This window comes from Aquarana catesbeiana, linkage group LG01 (assembly GCF_042186555.1).
Source record: "Aquarana catesbeiana isolate 2022-GZ linkage group LG01, ASM4218655v1, whole genome shotgun sequence".
In the NCBI taxonomy this organism is placed as follows: domain Eukaryota; kingdom Metazoa; phylum Chordata; class Amphibia; order Anura; family Ranidae; genus Aquarana; species Aquarana catesbeiana.
Genome location: NC_133324.1, coordinates 274,915,340 through 274,935,188, shown reverse-complemented (window position 1 = coordinate 274,935,188; position 19,849 = coordinate 274,915,340). Strand labels below are relative to the sequence as shown.

Sequence of the window (19,849 nt, the reverse complement as noted above, 5' to 3'; positions counted from 1 at the left end):
GAGGCTGAGCCGGGTGCCGGTCCAGGCTCCTGGTTGGATCCTGACCATATGGTTGCGATCTTTCCCAAGCTTGTACCAGCTCTGTGATGTCAGCCGACAGCGAATTTCAGCCCACTGTCTGCTGAAAACGGGTCATAGGAGTGCAGAACGAACTGCACTACTGTGATCCACAGGAGAAGTATAGCCAAACAAGCTTTTACAATCATTACAATCACCCACTTATTTAGTATGGAGTGCAGTGGACACAACCAATTTCATCTGTATCTGTAATGAGTAAAAATAAAAGGAATTCCATTGCTGACCACCTCCTGATATTGCCAGTTGCCTGGCTACCTCTGGCTTCAACACTTTCTCAGTCACTGACTCAGAACAGGCATTTTAGCATGGCTATGTTCTTCCATTTTCAACAGCAAATAACCAATGTAATTTAATAAGTCAAATTTGTAATGGGGCAGCAGTCTAGAGGAAAAAAAATACAATGATGACTACTTATCATACACAGAGGGGTGGCCTCCTGAAAGCTCATGAGTTTTACCTGAACTCACAGCTATCATTGCCAAATTTCATCATGACTCACACCGCAGTGCAAAGTTTTATCTTGGATATCCTTTATCCCTATGTTGATAGAGTCCATTCATCAGATTGTCTTGTTGTAATATGTTGTATTATGCTTATAATTTCTTCCAGAAATCATTTCTTTCTTAACCTGTCGTTTTATTTCCTTCAGACATTACATACACAATGCCAGAGGTAAGAGTATGCGAAGGAAAGGGAAAATAGCAATGAGAAGCTTTGTAATCAGAAAGGTTCCCCCCTTTTTTTCTGGAAATAGCCTTTTTACAACCATCTTTTAACAAAAACCTTTCTCATTAATCAAATATATCAGCCGTTTCATTTTAGAATGGCTAACTGTCCCATAAAAAGTATTAAATTTATGCCTTTTGTCTGGGCAAAATAAAAAAAAAACATATTTAGCACATATCTTAAAGAGGAACTGCAGTCTGCTCAAATACTTTGTAATAAAAACATCTTTGCCATTCTGAAGCTTCCCTCCAACCACTTTGCATATTATTTTGTATATACTGTGATTCTGTACTTGCCAAATATGCTGCAGAAATCTCCCTCCACTGAGTCTGGCTGCAGCCATTTTAACTGTGGGCAGCTGAAGCTGCAGCCTGTTCACTTCCTGGATTTACGCAGACACACAGAGGCACACCTCCAGCTCTGCAGCTCTCATTGGCCCTCTGATGACTCACCCCTCCTCCCATCCTGGCAAACTCTTATGAGAGTGAGAGAGAGAGCTGTGCATGATGTCATAAGCCTAGGCTTTTTACCAGACAAGAAACAGGAAGTGGGCTGTATAAGGTATTTACTGGCAGAAAAAAAATGTTTTACTATCCAAAGTTAAAACAACAAGGGCAGAAGATTTAATAGATGGAAAGATGAAAAAATGACTGAAGTTCCGCTTTAAATACGTGGACATTTCCCCCTGTAAACAAACTGTTAATCCTGTAGAAATGCAGCAAGCTCCTTAATGTTTGTAGTGAGCTGACAATGGCACTGCAGCAATGAAATCTCAAGCAGTGTTAGCATCCCTGCCTGAGCTGGACTACACAACACCCCTATGTTATTGAGATGAGAAGGGGAGGTGTTCTGTAGTCCACATGAGAATGCAGTTTATTAAAAAAAAAAAAAACACAGGGAAATGTAAATGTAATTCAGTGATGTACTGCATTTTTTTTATATTTGGATATGTTGGATACACAATCTTTCATGGATTCAGTTTCATGTGCAGTTACTGCAGTTTTCACAACAGACTTACATTTGGGGGAAGCATACTTGCCAGAATGCTGTAATATACTGATATGTTCTAAGCGACAGCTCTGGTTTTTTTTTTTTGCTTTTGTTTTTTTCTATAGGTAATAGTTTGCCAATTGCTCCAGCAATACAGGTGTTAATACCAGCACAGCATAGAGCAGCTGTTAAAAAAGTAACTATCCAAAAGAAAGATTGATAGATAATGAGGCAGCCTACAGGGAGAGAAAAAAAATATATACACAGACTCCAAAATGTTGTCAAATTGTTTCCTCTTACATGTTTAATAATTACTACCTGTTACACTGCTGAAATAAGAAAACTTGTTCAGTCAAGTTGAGATAATGAGAACACTGTGTTTCCACACCTTGGATCTAATTATGACAATATTCCGGCATGTGCTACAGCTGCACACAGCTAATGCTTATGGAAAACAACTTAGGGCTCATTCACACATGCAGCTGAGGGGATGGTAAAAAATAGGCTGTTGAGACACGGTTTTACAGCCCCCCTTAACTGAACACAGCAGCTGTAGGGAGTTGTACATATGCTACAGCAAAAACGTATACCCCCTTTCATGTTCGGTGGGCAGTACCGATGTCGAACCTAACCCATTCAAGTTACATAGTTGTCATAGATGAATTTAAGTGCAGCGTGGAGCGAGGGCAGGCTCCTGGGCTTTGACACCTGGCTGGTTCGCAGAATTGAGAAGGACTGGACAGATGTAGCATCTGTAGCGGTGGGACATCTGGGCTAAGGGCTGTGATCATCAAACCCTTTGTTAGTTGTTCCACCCTTTCCATCCACTTGACACTTGTCTGGTCCATTGTGGTGTATTGCAACATGTAGGATATTTTGTGGTATTTCACATGATAATGGGTGTTGCATTAGGACAGTCTGTTGGTCTGGCAAAAGATCAAAAGCAAGGCCTGTACGTTTGTTTTTAATGCTGTGCACCTCAACACACATCACAAGTGTTGTGGTGTACTGCTGTATGGGTCTGTTGGCACATACAGTACTTGTGAATTGATGTGTCATTCTAAATTAGTGGCACTGCAATGTACCACACAAAGTACTCTGTTGCAGTAACGTGTATTAACACAGTTTTAAACATGTAGGGTACATTTACACTTGCAAATGCACCGCAGTCCAATTACAAGTGAGAATCTCAGCAGGGGGTTCCCGCGATTAGCTGTGAAAAGTAGCCCCATTGAAAGCGATGGGAGCCTGCCAGCTCCTGCCGCTAATTGTAATCACTCATGCCGTGATCACATGCGAGTAATTGGTCCTGGACGCAGGACCAATCACTCGCTTCCGCCCGTAGTAATACTACGGGCAGAAGCTGTTGGCGCTTTGGATTGCGCCGCAAAGTAGGTCAAATACCTTTTTTTCAATTTTTTTGTGACTGCTGGGTGGGGAGATCACGTGCGCCCCCTATGAACGGGCCGCCACTGGTTAAAGTGTTACTAAACTCACAACAGTAAAATCATTATGTATTTGCAGCATATCATGCTTGTTATACACACTGTGGAACTAAGGGGTTAATCCTCTGCATTGTCCAAAAAGGCCGTTTTATCCTGTATGCATAGATCCTTCCATCCCTGCACTATCTGGGGAAGGCCAGCTAACACAGGCAGAGTAGCCAACCTGCACATGCTCAGTTGTGTCTTTTATGCTGGAGAGAACATTTACTTGTTGATCAAAGCTAGCCAGGTTACATGATATTGACATCACACATGTGGGCGTGTATACAGGCTGTAGTGGAAATCGCCTTCCTGGACTGTCGGCACTGGAGAAACTCTGCAGTTTATCATGTAACTGTGGTATACAGATCATCCAAAAGGTATATAGTGGCAGTATTTTAATGCAAAATGATGATTTATAAGCCATGGGCACTGTGGGGGGGGGATGAATTATTTTCAGATTACTGGGTTTAGTAACACTTTAAATGCTGCCCCAGCCAGGAGGATTAGAGTTAACTATGTTTCCCGGGTATTTCTTGGCGGGCTTCCTGGGTCCGACCCACTGATCCTGTGTCATTATAAAGGGACATGGGTCTGGATCCCAGGGTTGTCGTCTTCACTGCTGATGCTGGTGCCAGAGTCCATCCAGCCAGTCTGCTGTGCCATGCTGAGCCCGGAATTCCTGCTGATGAAAGTCTGGCTTCAGGAGCCAGGGGGATTGCTGGGACACTGCCCTGAAGACACCAGCTCCTGGATACTTCAAAGATGGACTTTGCCATGTCTTTTTTTTTTTACTAGTAATGGCGGCGATCTGCAACTGTTAGTGATACTGTGACATTGTGGCAGACAGATTGGACAATTCTGACACATTTTTGGGAACATTGACATTTATACAGCGATCAGAGCTATAAAAATGCACTGATTACTTTTTAAATGTCACTGGTAAGGAAGGGGTTAACACTAGGGGACGATCAAGGGGTTAAATGTGTGCTCCCTGTATGTGTTCTAACTGTATGGCAATAGGACTGACTGGGGGAGGAGACATATCGTTGTTCCTACTTAGTAGGAACAAACGATATGTCTCCTCTCCCCTGACAGAACAGGGATTTGTGTGTTTACACACACACAACCCTGTGCTGTCTCTCGTGCCCGCAATCATGGGCGGGTGCCCCCCCAGCGGCTTTTAAAGGGAACAACGTGCCCATATGTTGTTTTGCCCAGCCGTGCCATTCTGCTGACGTATATCGGCGCGAACTGGTCGGCAAGCGGTTAAGCATAATTATAATCACTGTTGATCAGTGCATGTGCACTTTTGATTTCACATGATTGGCTCCCATAGACTTCAATGGAGTTCATGGTTCCGGGCAGAACTTTTCCCCTGTTCGAGAGTTCTGCTGCAACCTAAACAGGGGTGGGTTTAGCCCATCTTTAGTTAGAAAAAAAAGAGGGGAAAGGAGGAGAAAGGGGAATGGTGAGACTTTATATGAAGCACAACACCAAAACCAGATAAATCAATTGGTAATAAAGTGTATTTGTGTGTCCTGTTACTTTAGTTACTATAATATTTGGTATTTATATTTTATTACAGACATCCCTAGATTGCATTTGCTCCTGATGAGTGGAATTTATCCACGAAACACGCATAGAGCTATATACCGATGTATTGTCACAGGTACCATGCGTTTACTATGCGATTACCTTGAAGAACTTTGAATCAACTTTACATTATCATGTGTGCAATCAATCATGTTTATATGCAAGTTTGGGCTACATTTAATACATTTTAAAATATTTACCATTCACTATGTAGGAACATTTATGTATAGTATTTCTAACACTTATATGTGTGTGTACATTTCCATGTATTATATTACTATGTTATTTGCTACATACTTTACTGTCCCACATGAATCCATGTGCACCATTAAATATTAAATAGTATCTACCAATTGATTTATCTGGTTTTGGTGTTGTGCTTCATATAAAGTCCCACCATTCCCCTTTCCCCTCTTTTTTCTATGATTCGGGGATGGAGACATACAAACTCTGCAACAGTCGTTGTCTCATACAAAGTCCCAACAATTCTATTAATGAACCCATCTCTAGTTACTACAGCATAGGCTAATCTAGATTTATATTTTAGGTGCCTTCAAGTAATCAGAAAAAGAACATCTTGGTAAAATATAGTTTATTTTATTTTTTTACTCATATAGTATCATACTAAAGACAAGGAAGCCAGCTGATTCTCAGGCTTGTCTATCTCTTTTTGAGTTTATACACAAGCCATCATTTGTTGGTATCTTGTCTTGTTTTTAACATAATATATAAAACTGCTAGCACAACCATCCCTAAAAATGTATGCCTGCAGAGAAGGCTAAACAATCAGCAGAGATACTGTATATCATACATCTGTTATAGACGATATTCAAATTACACCTGTATTTGGCTTCGTATTTAGAATGTTTACTTAGCACTGTTTGAATGAAGACAACAGTGCCCCTTTCATGCAGCAGGTGTTATGCAAAACAGGCAGTCTTAAGTCACTCGGATTACGTTTTTCTTTTGCAGAATTCCACATTTTCCTTTACCGATTAGTAAAAGTTTTGCCTTTGTGTTGCCAAATAATATCTCCCTAAAAACAAGACAGAAATGTTACTTTTTGGGAGAAAGGAAGTTTTATTCAGTCTAATGAATTTCAATAAAGTTAAATATTTGAAGTTTGTAAACTGTATGTAGACAGATAAAATACTTCAATATAATTGGAACAATGTCACAAGACAGCACACATTCAATTACTCTACCAAGAGAAACATAGAGTAAACTTTGGCACAATGTGTATAAAACGGCAGGTGTGCATATATTCTTAATATAACCTCTTTTCTTCTACAACAGAGACAACAAATGTACAGACATCTAAAGCTACACTATACAACTTTTGTTGTTCGAATTCCTTTAGACTTACCTTCAACTATGTAGTGCAAGGGCCTGCCCGATTGCATACAAAATTGAAAGTGTTAAGGTTTGACCTAATATTATATAGTTTTGGTAAATCTAAAGAAAAAAGTCTAAACATAATTGTATAGTGTATATCCAGCTTTAGGAATAAAACACTTCATGATACTTTTCTGCTTCTATAGGCAACTGCAAGCTAGCTTTTAATGCAGTGAAATATTATAATCAGCATATACTTTTCCAAGCAATACACAATACATTTATCTAAGGATTAAAGTGATTGTAAACACTATTTAAAAAAAAAAAAAAAGCAAACAGGTTTATTCTTATCTGCTCTGTGCAATGGAAATGCAGAGAGCGTCCCCAAACCTCCTATTTCTGGGTTTTCTGCCGGCGCTCCTGGCTCTTCCTCTTCTCATTGTGCCACCATAGGAAGCCACTTCCCATAGTAGCACACCTGTGGGCTCGATCCCAAGCCACGCTGCCTGCGCATATAGACAAACAGTGTGTTTTGGTCCCACCTCCCGCTCGTTCCTCACAGGATTTGACTGGCAGCAGCAAAGTCAGTGGCTCCTACTGCCTCAGCAGAGCCTGGGAGAGTGGGGAGAGCTGCTACAGACGAGCACAGCGCTGGATTGGGTGAAGGCTTGGGCAAGTAAGAGGGGGCATACTGCTACCTCAAATTCTTTACCTTAATTAGAGAAATGCATTAAAATAAAAAATATTTAGGCTTTAAAACCACTTTAACCACTTGCCTACAGGGTGCTTACACCCCCTTCCTGCACAGGCCATTTTTCAGCTTTCAGCACTGTCACACTTTGAATGACAATTGCGCGGTCATGCTACACTGTACCCAGATGACATTTTTATCATTTTCTTCACATAAATGGAGCTTTCTTTTGGTGGTATTTAATCACTGCTGGGTTTTTTATTTCTTACTAAAAAAAAAAAAAAAAAAAAAGAGGCGGCACTGAAAGGCTGAACTGGTGGGCATTGATGAGGTGGCACTTATGGCCACTGATGAAGCAGCACTTATGGGCACTGATGAGGTGGCACTAATATGCCACACTGATATGTGGCACTAATGAGCACTGATAGGCAGCACTGATGGGCAGCACTGATAGGTGGGACTGATAGCCAGCACAGACTGGCATCACTATTGGGCACTGATTGGTGGCACTTGTGGGCAGATTGCTGGCAGTGGTGGGCACTAATCGCTAGCACTGATTTGTGGCACTGGTGGCGCTATTGTGATCAGTGCCCTGATTACATTTGTAGATGTCTCCTGTGAGGAGATGCCTCTGATCGGCTCTCCTCGCCACACACTCTGTCAGTGTGAGGCGAGGAGTGCTGATTACCGGCATCTCTGTGTTTACATGTGACCAGCTGTGATTGGACACAGCCGATCACATGGTTAAAGAGCCACGGCTCTTTACAGAGATCGGGGTCACGCCGTGTCCTAGCAACACGGAGTGCCTGAGATCGCCACACTGTGTGCCCCCCGCGGGTGTGCGAGAGTGGCCATCCCAGAACGAGAGCCGCACCTCCCCGCCGTCATTTGACGGTGAGCGGGCGGCAACTAGTTAATACTACATCTAGAGATGTGTGCTTTTATCAATAATGTGCCTTGTGTATATAAAATATCTTCACCATCCCTGTCCTTGCTCTCAATCACTGGATTAAGAGTATGTATATAGTTATGGGCAGGCTGAATGTACCAAGTTGATCGATCGATCAACTTTGGTACAACCAGCCTACTGGATTCTCTTGCGATTATCTCTAGTGGCTCCTATAGCCGCTAGTGATAATCACCGTCTTCTCCCGGCAGGGACAGCTTTCCCCACCCTCCCCCTCTACCCCGCCGTTAGAAGACAATGGCTGACAGGAGGATTCCCGCATCAACACTGACTGTGGTTGCAAGAAAGAAATTTGCTCCGTGTATGGCCGGCCTTAGCCATGATGTAACATTTTCTATTTCAATCCTGAGATTTATCCAGCTCTAACACACAGCAAAGATCTATCTGCTTCAATTAAGCAACACTTACAGGTCTTGTCCCTCCTCCAGTCTATGACAGGACAGTGAAAGGAGATAAGCAGACTGATGAGCTTATTTCTCTGTTTTTCTGTTCTCTCCTATCAGCATGCTCCTTGTTCGCACATGAGCATGGCAGCACAACGGACTTGTTCTCTGTGCTGTATGGGGGCTGAAACCTAGTTAAAATCAGATACTGACACTGTTTGCATTTTATATACGGTAATTGCATGTAATGATTTATTAATGCAATATATATTAAATATTTAATACAACAGGGATGCAATCATTTGTATTCAATTATATTCAATTATATCTGACCGGAGCTCAGCTTTAGCAATCAGCAGTACAACACAGTGACTGTATTTTACCATTTCAGTATCAATGCAAGTCAGAACATTAAAGATGAACTATAGGCAAAACTTTTTTCCATTTTAAATAGTGTAAAGGATGGTTTTGACCCCTGTCAGATTTTTTTTTCACCATCTGTTGCAGAGATTCCCCTTCCATTCCTGTTCCATAACTAAAAAGGAAGTGAGGAAATCCCTGCAAATTAAGGGAATTTCTTGGGGACCCCTAAGGTCACCAGAATTACTGTCCCCCTCTACTACATTTCTGGGGACAACTCAAAATTTGGGATTTTGTTTTCCTTTCACTTTCAATGATAATGGTAAACAGGACAAATAGAGAGGGTGAATCTCCACCCTCACAGACAGCAATAAAAACTGACAAGAGTTCTAATTCTTCTTCACTCTATCTAAAACTAAAACGTTTTTCTTTTAGTTATATTTTAATCCAAAAACAATACATTGTGTAAATGGCTGATCTGTTAAAGGAAACCTGTAGCAAGGAAGAATAGAGGAGGCCGCTGCTGACCGCTCATTTATTAAAACAATTGTTACCTGGCTGCCATGCTTATCCATTGACTTTAGTATTTTCTAAATCACTGCTTTAGAACAAATATGCAGATTAGGAGTTTTGACTTTTCACTACCTTCCCTGATCCTCATGTAGGTCAGCCTCTCCAAGCACTGGAGCACCTTCTGAAGAAGATCAGCAATGCCTGCCTTTGTATAGAGTTCTTTTTACTTTTTATCTCTATATTAATTCAGCAGGAATGTTGACTGAAGTGTCTAATATATAGATATCCACTAGGGGGAGATATATGCATTTGTATATAAAATATGACCATCCAAGAAGAAAGAAAGGAAAATGTGAGTCCCTTAAAAAAAATAAAAATGGTAAACTAACTCTGATCCTACCAACTTCCACAAACCAAAATATCAATTCTGAACAGAAATAAATGTTTTATAAAAGCTATAACATTTTCTCTATTCTCGAGGATTGGCATGCTGCTAGGATTGTGTGTGCAGTGAAACAACCACAAATCAATAAATGGCCAATACACACAACGCAGGATAATCACTGATTGGCAGTTAGCTTTAAATAGCACATGGTGTGAATGAAAAGTACTATATTTTGTTTTCATTACAGTGAGAACTGGGACTTAAATCCCACCTGGAAATCACGCACACAGATCAGAAGCTCAGATATCCCGAGCCTTGTGAAATCACTCTACATGCTCCTTGGCTAATGAAACCTTCTGTGTCAGATGTAATTTTTCAGATCTCCTTGTGGGGAAGACATGCCAGGCTAGTGATATTAGGACATGGTTTCCTCAGGATGTCCTCTGTTATTTTTTATTGTACTGAAGGAGACAGTAAGCCTTTGATGGTAGCAAGGAGCGTGATGTGGGTTTCAAGAATATTTAGAAACGTAGCCGCAAATTACAGGCAGCAATCCAAAAGTATTTTTGTTTCCAATCTGTTTCCTTCTGTAAAGAAAGTCTAGTGACGTTAACCTCTCAGTGAGCTGCAGAATCTGATACTAATCTGGAAGATGCCATAATATAATCTAATGACACACTACTGCTTTGCGTCCAGGATACCACTATAATAGCTTTGGCATGTTAGAGAGCCCTATACACATCCTAAACTAAATCTAAAAAGTCTACATGTAAGGGTTATGTGCTAGCTTGCTATCCTAAAGGGTATCTCCACTTTCATGGGAAAAGAATTTCAAATAAAGAAAAAAAAAAAATATAGCATATACAATTATGACACAAGTCATATTGTAATTGAATGTTATTAAAAATGACCTTTCCTTTTCAATCTGCAGCTCTTTTTATAAAAATGCAATGCAATATCTCTACCTGGAGGTGTTCTGTACACAGAATGCCCCCCAGAAACATAATTTCCTGCTTGTCTGATTGGCTCACCAATTTTCCCTGAAGTCTGCCTAAGATACAAGTCAGATTTCAGGCATCCCCTGCAACAAAAATGCCATTTGTGGTGAGCTACTTCCAACAGGAAATCACGTCCAAAGGGATGCAGGCACAGCAGCTTTCCTCATTAGAGCCCTGCAGAAGCTGATTGAGAATTATGAAACCACTCCCTTTTCCACATGGACACAGAATAATAAAAAGGTAGGAATCTGCAACAAAGTTTGTTACAATCCTTGCAATGTACATAGCTCACCAAGAGGAGAATTTTTTTTTTTTTCCTCAACAAAAGTGGAGTTACGCTTTAAAGCGTCAGTACACTCAAGGCAGTGCAGTAATATTAAAAGCTGGCTTGAGGAATGCCCATTCTGGTTTTGCTCCTTCTAATGGACCACAAGCGTATGTCAGATAATGTAAATCCAGACAAGCAGGGTCAGACTCCTATTTTTTTAAAGCTAAAGTATATTTAAAAAACTTTTTTTTTTTCTTTATTAAGTGATCCTTTTATTGCCAAAGAAGTAGAAATAACCATACAATACTTTCAGGACAACCCCTCCTTGGCCTCCTCCCCAGCGATGGTTTGGGCAGCCCACAAGGCTACCATATGAGGTAAATTAATACAGCTAGCTACCAGAGTCAAACAGGAACGTACACAAACAATACAACAACAAGAGGAAGAGTTGTTTCGACTCACGCGAGAACAAAAATCTAACCCACATCTGGATCTTAGGAACCAGATTGATGTGGCAAGAACAGCACTAAATTTGAGCCTCACAACAAAAGCAGAAAAATATGTTAGATGGGCTAAACACGGATATTACACATTGGGAGATAAACCTAACAGACTACTGGCAAGAAAACTCAATCCAAGACCATATAATTCTGCGCTCCCTAAACTGAGACTACAGACTGGACAAATGACCCAAAATCCTCAGCTTATATTACAGGAATTCTTTACATTTTACTCTAGACTCTATGACTTTCCAAAAGACTTCAGTGCGAATAAGGCAGAAGAATTCTTGCGGGACATACCACTCCCAACACTATCTAATGACCATGCAGAGGTGATTGAGGCAGAGTTTACAGCAAACGAAGTAGCGGCGGCTATTAAATCCCTGAACCCGTCAAAGTCACCAGGTCCAGACGGATTCTCAGGCCACTATTACCGCAAATATACAGAAATTCTGGTTCCTCACCTTTGCTCTTTCTATAATGCACTAAGAAAGGGGTCCCCTTTACCACTTCACGAGAACAGGGCCTTTATACATGTTATTCCCAAGCCAAATAAAGACCACGGGGACTTCACAAATTACCACATTGATTAACGTCGACCTTAAAATACTGACAAAGATATTAACCATTCGTATGAATTCATTCATATCGAAATATAACCACCCCGACCAGACTGGATTTGTTCCAAATAGACAAGTTCCAGACCAGACTAGACGCATCATTGACATATGTTCTGCTTTGAATTTGGGCTGGGACGGAAGAGGCCGGAGAGGGGCATTATTGGTCTCATTAGACCTACATAAAGAATTTGAGTCACTATCCTGGGACTATCTTTTTTTATTTTAAGAAAGTATGGGTTTGGTTCGCACTTCCTGACCACACTCAAAATAATCTATAGCGATCCCATGGCAAATCTCGTAATTAAGGGCTACCAATCACAAAACATAAACATACTCAGAGGGACCCGGCAGGGCTGCTCCCTATCTCCCCTATTATTTATTTTGGCTTTAGAGCCGTTGGCCATCAAAATTCGCGAACACCCGGATATATTGGGAGTGAAGTGCGGAGATCGCGAACACAAGTGCGCAATGTTCGCGGATGATATCTTGTTGCTCCTCTCCTCCCCGGTCACCTCCTTGCCTAGCCTACATGTAGTACTGAGACACTTTACGGAATTTTCGGGCCTGAAAGTAAATCATTCTAAATCTCAGGCACTTAGTGTCTCCTTACAAACACATATAGTTCAAGCCCTGCAAAAATCTTTTCCATTTAAATGGCAAAAGGAGACCTTGCCATACTTGGGCATCCTTCTGGCTCCCACCCTTACAACGCTGTATAACCATAACTACTCCCCACTATTTAGGAAAATACTAGAGGATCTCAAAAGATGGTCGGGTAACCCCCGTCATGGTTCGGTAGGCTGTGCTCAGTTAAAATTACTGTTCTGCCGAAAGTGCTGTATCTGTTCAGGACTTTTCCGATAGCGATAGTAAGAAAAGATTTACAGAGATTCCAGTCAAGGTTATTAGATTATATAAGGGGACATAGGAGACATAGGGTGAACAGACGAACACTATATGCACCGAAATTGAGAGGGGGCCTTGGAATGCCAGATTTACTTAAATATTTTCAAGCAGCACAATTGTCCCAACTAATCCGATTCCACACGCGACAGCCCAGACCACTCTGGAGGTCGATTGAGTCCTCCCTATACCCTGATAGAGAGATCAGCCACTTCATGTGGATGAAAGCGAAAGACAGGCCAATCATATTGTGCCCGAGCTTGTCGTTCTCCCTAAATTTATGCGATCGGCTGGTAACCACGTTCAAGTCCCAGCACACCCTTAGCCCCACTGTTCGGAAATCCTTTGCTCACCCCAGGTCTCCATCCCCAAAATTTCTCATGGTGGACTAACAAAGGTTTGTTGCGTATAGCGGATTTCTGTGATCACAGAGGTGCCTTGTCGAAATCAGCCTTACAGGAAAAATATAACATTCCAAATTCGGAACTTTTCCGCTATACTCAGATAGCACACTTCTTGGCGACACCAAATCGCACCTCCGATCTTACCACATTCACCTCAATGGAAAACCTCTATAGGACTTTCGACAAACACACTGGCTATATATCACAGATCTATAATATCTTGTCCTCGACTCCCCAAAAATTATTTTATATGCACAAATTGGGAGCAAGATATGGACACAGATTTAGCAACAGAGGAATGGAGCAAAATAATACAGAACGCATCTAAATCTTTTATTAATTCCTCTCTGATAGAGGCAAACTATAAAGTATTGATGCAATGGTACATGGTCCCAGAGAGGATAGCATCCTTCGTCCCAGGGGCATCCCCGCGGTGTTTTAGAGGATGTAATACAGATGGTACCATGTACCACACTTGGTGGACATGTCCAAAAGTGAGGCGGTTCTGGATACGTACTTACAATCTTATTTATTCCCTCACTCAAGTGAACCTCCTTAAATCACTTCTGCACGCACTGTTGGGGCGCCCAGTGGAGGGGGCATCAAAACCAATGCGAAGACTTACCACATTTATATTTGTAGCGGCTAGAATTTCTATAGCTAAGTCTTGGAGGTCCCCCTCGATTCCATTTTACTTACTGAAAACTAAACTCTCATGGATAATGGTTAATGAACGCCTTTCGGCAATTTTGAAGGATAAGATCACTGGGTTCAACAAAATATGGGACCCCTGGATCAGGTATCTTACAACTACATAAGATGCCTGGCAATTGAGGTACTTACTAAAAGACGGGAGTGCATCCACTCCACTTCCCTACCTCTTACCCCCACCCCTTTCCTCGATTCTCTTCCTTCCTTTTCTCAGTTATTCCTCTATCTCTGTTTCTCCCTTATTCTGTTTTTTTTTTTTTTATCTAGACATGCCTTGCATCGCTTGGACTCTAAGGCCATATAGGGATTTGGGGTCCGCGCGAGAGCCCAGTTAGCAGGTTGCAAGTTTGTCTCAGTTTTGACCCTAGTAGACACACAATGCAATATGTAAGCTGTAGTGTACAAAAGATATAACAGTTCTATAACTGACCTATACAGCCTTATTTATGTACAATAATTTTCCTTACTTATTTCCCTTTTTTTTTTGTATGTTTATTTGAAAATTAAATAAAAATATTGTGGAAAAAAAAAAACACTTTTTTTTTTTTTCTATAGTTTTGGATGCATTACGTACCAGTATTGAAGTTTGCCCACAAAATGTGCAGGCTGCTGGATTCTGTATTAATCTTCACTGAAGGCTGCTATGTCCTCCTCCTGCTGCTGAACTTCTGGTGCTGTGAAGGTTAAGGTGGTTGTCAACCCTTACATACCACTTTTACCTACAGGTAAGCCTATAAATAAGGCTTACCTATAGGTACTGGAAATATCTCCTAAACCGTGGCGGTTTAGCAGATATTTACCATATAAGCTTGCGCCGTCATCATTGGCGCATGCGCACTGAAGAAAGGGCACTACCGTGCCTTCACAGAGCCAGAGTCCATGGCCCCAGGAGGAAGAGGGGTGGAGATGGATGCAGCCACCAGCGGGGACATCGTGGGCTTCGTTTGTAGGTAAGTGGCACATAATGGGCTAGTATGCATTATGCTTTTACTTTGCAGGGAACAAAAGAGGAAGTAAAACCCATCAGACTTTACTTCCTCTTTAACAGCTTCAGGTCTCTGCTACATTATGGCTGGCCACAGATGGATCATTTTTTTTTTTTCATTCAGCCAGACATTGGGATTGATTAAGCTGGCCATACATATACAGTGGTGCCTTGGATTACGAACATAATTTGTTCCAGAAGAATGCTTGTAATCCAAAGCACTCATATATCAAAGCGAGTTTCCCCATAGAAGTAAATGGAAACTCAGATAACTGTGGCTTCTATTGTGACCAGAGGTGGGGGGTGCCGGAGACACTTGGAAACCGTTCGGAGCCGCTCGGATGCACTCGGAAACACTTGGAAACGGAGTGTTTCCAAGTGCATCCGAACGGCTCCAAGAGCATCTGAGTGGCTCCAAGTGTCACCGATGCCCTGGCACATCTGGCCAAATGCGGTACTGCACACTGCAGAGGCTTGAATCCTGCTCATTTTGTAAGACAACGCTCGCAAACCGAGTCAAGATTTAAAAAAAAAAAAAATAATACCTCGTTTTGCGAAACACTCTTTAACCACGTTACTGGCAATCCGAGGTATTACTGTGCAAGTTCGTTATTCAATTTCCTTTACATTTACCTTCAACTGTGTAGTGCAAGGGCCTGTCTGATTGCATACAAATTGAGAGTGTTTAGGTTTGACCTCATATTATATGGTTTTGGTAAATCTAAAGGAAAATTGTATAATGTATAGCCAATGTTATTAAAACTGGAGAGTGCAAAATCTGGTGCAGCTGATTAGCTACCATGCACAACTGCACCAAATTTTGCACTCTCTAGTTTTAGCAAATCAACCCAATTATATTTTGACAGTGGGGACTCTCCACTGTTAGAATTCACTGATCAGCAGCTGCAGCCACTGGTCGATCAGGAAGACATTTTCCAACAAGCTTGTTCGACAGAAGTCAATTGGTATGCCGCGTACACACGATCGGAATTTCCGACGACAAATGTCCGATGTGAGCTTGTTGTCGGAAATTTTGATCATGTGTATGCTCCATCGGACATGTGCTGTCGAAATTTCCGACAACAAATGTTTGAAAGCAGGTTCTCAAATTTTCCGACATCATACTTTGTTGTCAGAAATTCTGATCGTGTGTACACAATTCTGACGCACAAATGTCCACACATGCTCGGAATCAAGCAGGAGAGCCACACTGGCGTCACTGCGTTCTTGGCGATCGGAATTTCCAACAATATTTGTGCGAGCGTGTGTATGCAAGACAAGTTTGAGCCAACATCCGTTGGAAAAAAATCCACAGTTTTGTTGTCGGAATGTCCGATCGTGTGTACACGGCATTAGAGTGACTTCTGTTGAGTGGGAGCAGCCATACATGTAGCCATATTTAGCTGGTTCCTGCTGAATCATCTGAATTTCGATTCATCTATGGCCAGCATAATAATGATTAGACACACCCCTTCTGCCCTCTCTTCCACTGGAAAAAGTTTTTTCACTTATTACACTGCCTGTAAAACAATCTGTGGATTGGGAAGAGTATGATCAGTCACAGGATTCCCTCTTCCATTTGCAGACTGCACGTCATGGGACATATTTCATTACAGGTAAGTAATATAACTAAAACTGTCGAGAAGAAAAACCATCAGGTTAAGTACTTTGAGACTGCATGGAGAGAGGGCCAGAGCTCAACAAGTAATTTAGCCTACTAATTTCCACTTATATATAAAACATCACTTTTGGGTGGATTGTCCCTTAAATTAAGAAATAAACTTAAAGTGGTCCTAGAGTGTAAATATTTTTTTTACCATAATGCATTCTCTTCATTAAGGTAAAAAAAACCCCACTATTTATCCTACACCGCCCCCCCCCCCCGTCCCTAAACCCCCCGTCCCTAAACCGTTATCTGCTTTCACAGGAGAAATTGAGGACAGCTGAGGCATAAGGCTCCGTTCACACCATGGCGTTCCAGATCGCGGACGGAATCGCTTTTGCGATCCCTGTTATTTTGAATGGCACCCAAATTGGGGCGCGATTTTGCCACGATTGTCGCCCCTGACGAATCGCGGTAAACTCGCGCAAACAGAATCGCAGAATGCCTGTCGCCCAAAAGCCATGCCATGGTGTGAACAGAGCTTCAAGCTTCTGCTGCTATCAAACTCCCGTGAGGGGGGAAACCAAGGGCATGACTTACTAACACTGTGGGGGAGATTTACCAAAACTGGAGAGTGCAAAATCTGGTGCAGCTGTGCATGGTAGCCAATCAGCTTCTAACTTCAGCTTGTTCAATTAAGCTTTGACAATAAAACCTGGAAGTGGATTGGTTTCTATGCAGAGCTGCACCAGATTTTGCACACTCCAGTTTTAGTAAATCAACCCCTTTGTGTCTATGGGAACTCAAAGCCCAGCAAGGCAGCATGCAAGCAAGGGTGCCTTCTTAGTCTGCAGCTTGCTACGGAGGCACCTGGAGCAGGAGGAAGCTGAGAAGCACCGTCGGGGGACTTCCAGAAGAGCAAAAGAGGGTGCCTTCTGTGCAATACCATTGCACAGAGCAGGTAAGTATAACCTCTTTTTTTTTATATTATAAATATATATATATAATGACTTTTGCATCACTTTAAGAAATATATTTAAAGCGGTTGTATACCCGCACCTTTTTTTTTTTAAACAAAAAAACCTGCAAGGCAAAGGCATAATGAGCTAGTATGCAGCACATACTAGCTCATTATGAAATACTCACCTTAGAACGAGGCCTCGACATCTGATCCCGGTCCACACCGAGGGAGCTGACATGTTCCCGTTTCTTCCGGGTATCGCGGCTCCGGCTCTGTAAGTGGCCGAAGCCGTGATTACGTCACTCCCGCGCATGTGCACGGGAGTCTTCTTCCCAGGCAAGGTCCGGCAGCGCCTGCCGGACCTTCAGCCGGGCCTTCACAGCGCATGCACCGCTGACATCAGCGGCTGCATGCAAAATAAATATCTCCTAAACCGTACAGGTTTAGGAGATATTCATTTTACCTACAGGTAAGCCTTATTATAGGCTTACCTGTAGGTAAAAGTTAAAAAAAAGGGTATACAACCGCTTTAACCTTATAGGTTGTTATATATACATTGACTTCACGAGTCATAGGAGCAAAAGATTGCGTGTCTTATGGAGATGGATGCTAATAAACTCAAAGCAAAAGATAAATGGCTTCATATTTAGGCAGAACTTCTGCTATAAACCAGTGGTTGTAGATATCCTACAGGGTCTTGAGGGATGTTTTCTGTCTCTCCACCCAGTAGGTGGTACATAAAAACCTATGTTTTTTTTAGATCTGTATGATGACTTCTGTTTTTCAGCAAACCTATGAATGTGGAGGTTCTAAACTGACATGACCACTCAGGTAATATGCAAATAATGATTTTACGTGGCTGCCATCTGCATTACCATATGAACACCTCTCACTGCTCACATTACAATGCTCAGGCCCCTAAACCTTGTGATGGGATGGGGACAGGGGGTGAGCATGTTCTAAACAACTAATGCCCTATACACACGGTTGGATTTTCCGACGGAAAAAGTGCGATTGGATTGTGTTGTCGGAAATTCCGATTGTGTGTGGGCTCCATCGGACTTTTTCCATCGGAATTTCCAACACACAAAGTTTGAGAGCAGGATATAAAATTTTCTGACAACAAAATCCGATCGTTTAAACTCCAATCATGTATATACAAATCCGACGTACAAAGTGGCACGCATGCTCAGAATAATTGAGGAGACTAAAGCTATTGGCTATTGCCCCGTTTATAGTCCCGACGTACGTGTTTTACGTCACCGCTTTCAGAACGATCTGATTTTCCGACAATTTTGTGCGACCGTGTGTATGCAAGACAAGTTTGGCCCAAAATCCGTCGGAACAAATCGAATGTCCGATCGTGTATAAAGGGCATAAGAAGGAAGGAAACTTACTTAAGATACTTAAGGCAGTGCTGAAGGGGGCAAATGGTAATGCTGTCAACTAACCTGCCCTGTTGTCAATTTACAACTCCCTCCTACCCAGCCCCACAGATTTCCTTTAAGCTACTATTGCTTATGCTATATTGATTCAATGAACACATCACAAAGTAGGAATCAGTCACATAACCCTAAGCTGTAAGCACAGGGGTGTTGCCACACGGGTGACATAAGTTACCTGTTTGAGCCAGAAATGATCTAATTTGTACCAAAGCAAGAACAGACATACATTGACACTATATCATAAGTGAGACCAATCAGTGATGTGTGTTTTTTATGACTTCAGACTCAGAATAGTTCATCATGTGCCTGGAAACAATTTAATCACACAGGTCATATTTTTCACTGACCATTTCCAATTAAACCAGGGTAAGCAGCCTTTCAGAAGTTGAGATCTATCTGGACAACATGGAAGAAAAGAACTCCAAAAACTATTGAACCCCCAATAAAAAGACGGCATGTAGTGCCGTGTGTCCTCTGCCCCCCATCACATCACTCCCCCTCACAGTAGTATTCTTTGCCCCCTTCACATCACTTCCCCCCATTGTAGTGTCCTCTGCCGTTTCACATCACATCAGCACCCCCTCCTTAGCAGTGTCCTTTGCCCCCTTCACATCACCCCCCTCTGTTGTATATTCTGCCAGCCCCACAGTAGTACCCTGTGCCCCCCCAAAGCGTCTTCTGACCCCATAGCAGTTTTCTTTGCCCCCCCCAGTAGTGTCCTTTGCCCCCTTCAAAAACACACCACAGTGTGTAGATAGCACTTTCCTACATTACAGTAGGTGTTCAGCAGAGTGGTAAGTGGGAGGAAGCACAGTACTGGAAGGAGGGCGGGAGCTGCCAGAGCTAACTTTTCGTATTAACAAACTGGTAATTGGTCACTAGGAACCACTGCCATCCTAGCAACCAATTATCTGCTTGTTAACTTGAGAGGTTAACTAAGGCA

General features: G+C 42.0%; 1 protein-coding gene across 1 annotated transcript in view; it reads right to left on the bottom strand.

Annotated features, from left to right (window-relative positions):
• Positions 1-5,451: 5,451 nt before the first annotated feature.
• The window catches only part of TXNRD2 (thioredoxin reductase 2), a 185,084-nt gene continuing 170,686 nt past the window's right edge, over positions 5,452-19,849 (bottom strand). Inside the window, exon 18 of the mRNA XM_073628864.1 lies at positions 5,452-5,910. The gene's annotated coding sequence lies outside the window, so the exon portion shown is untranslated. The remainder of the gene's footprint in view (positions 5,911-19,849) is intronic.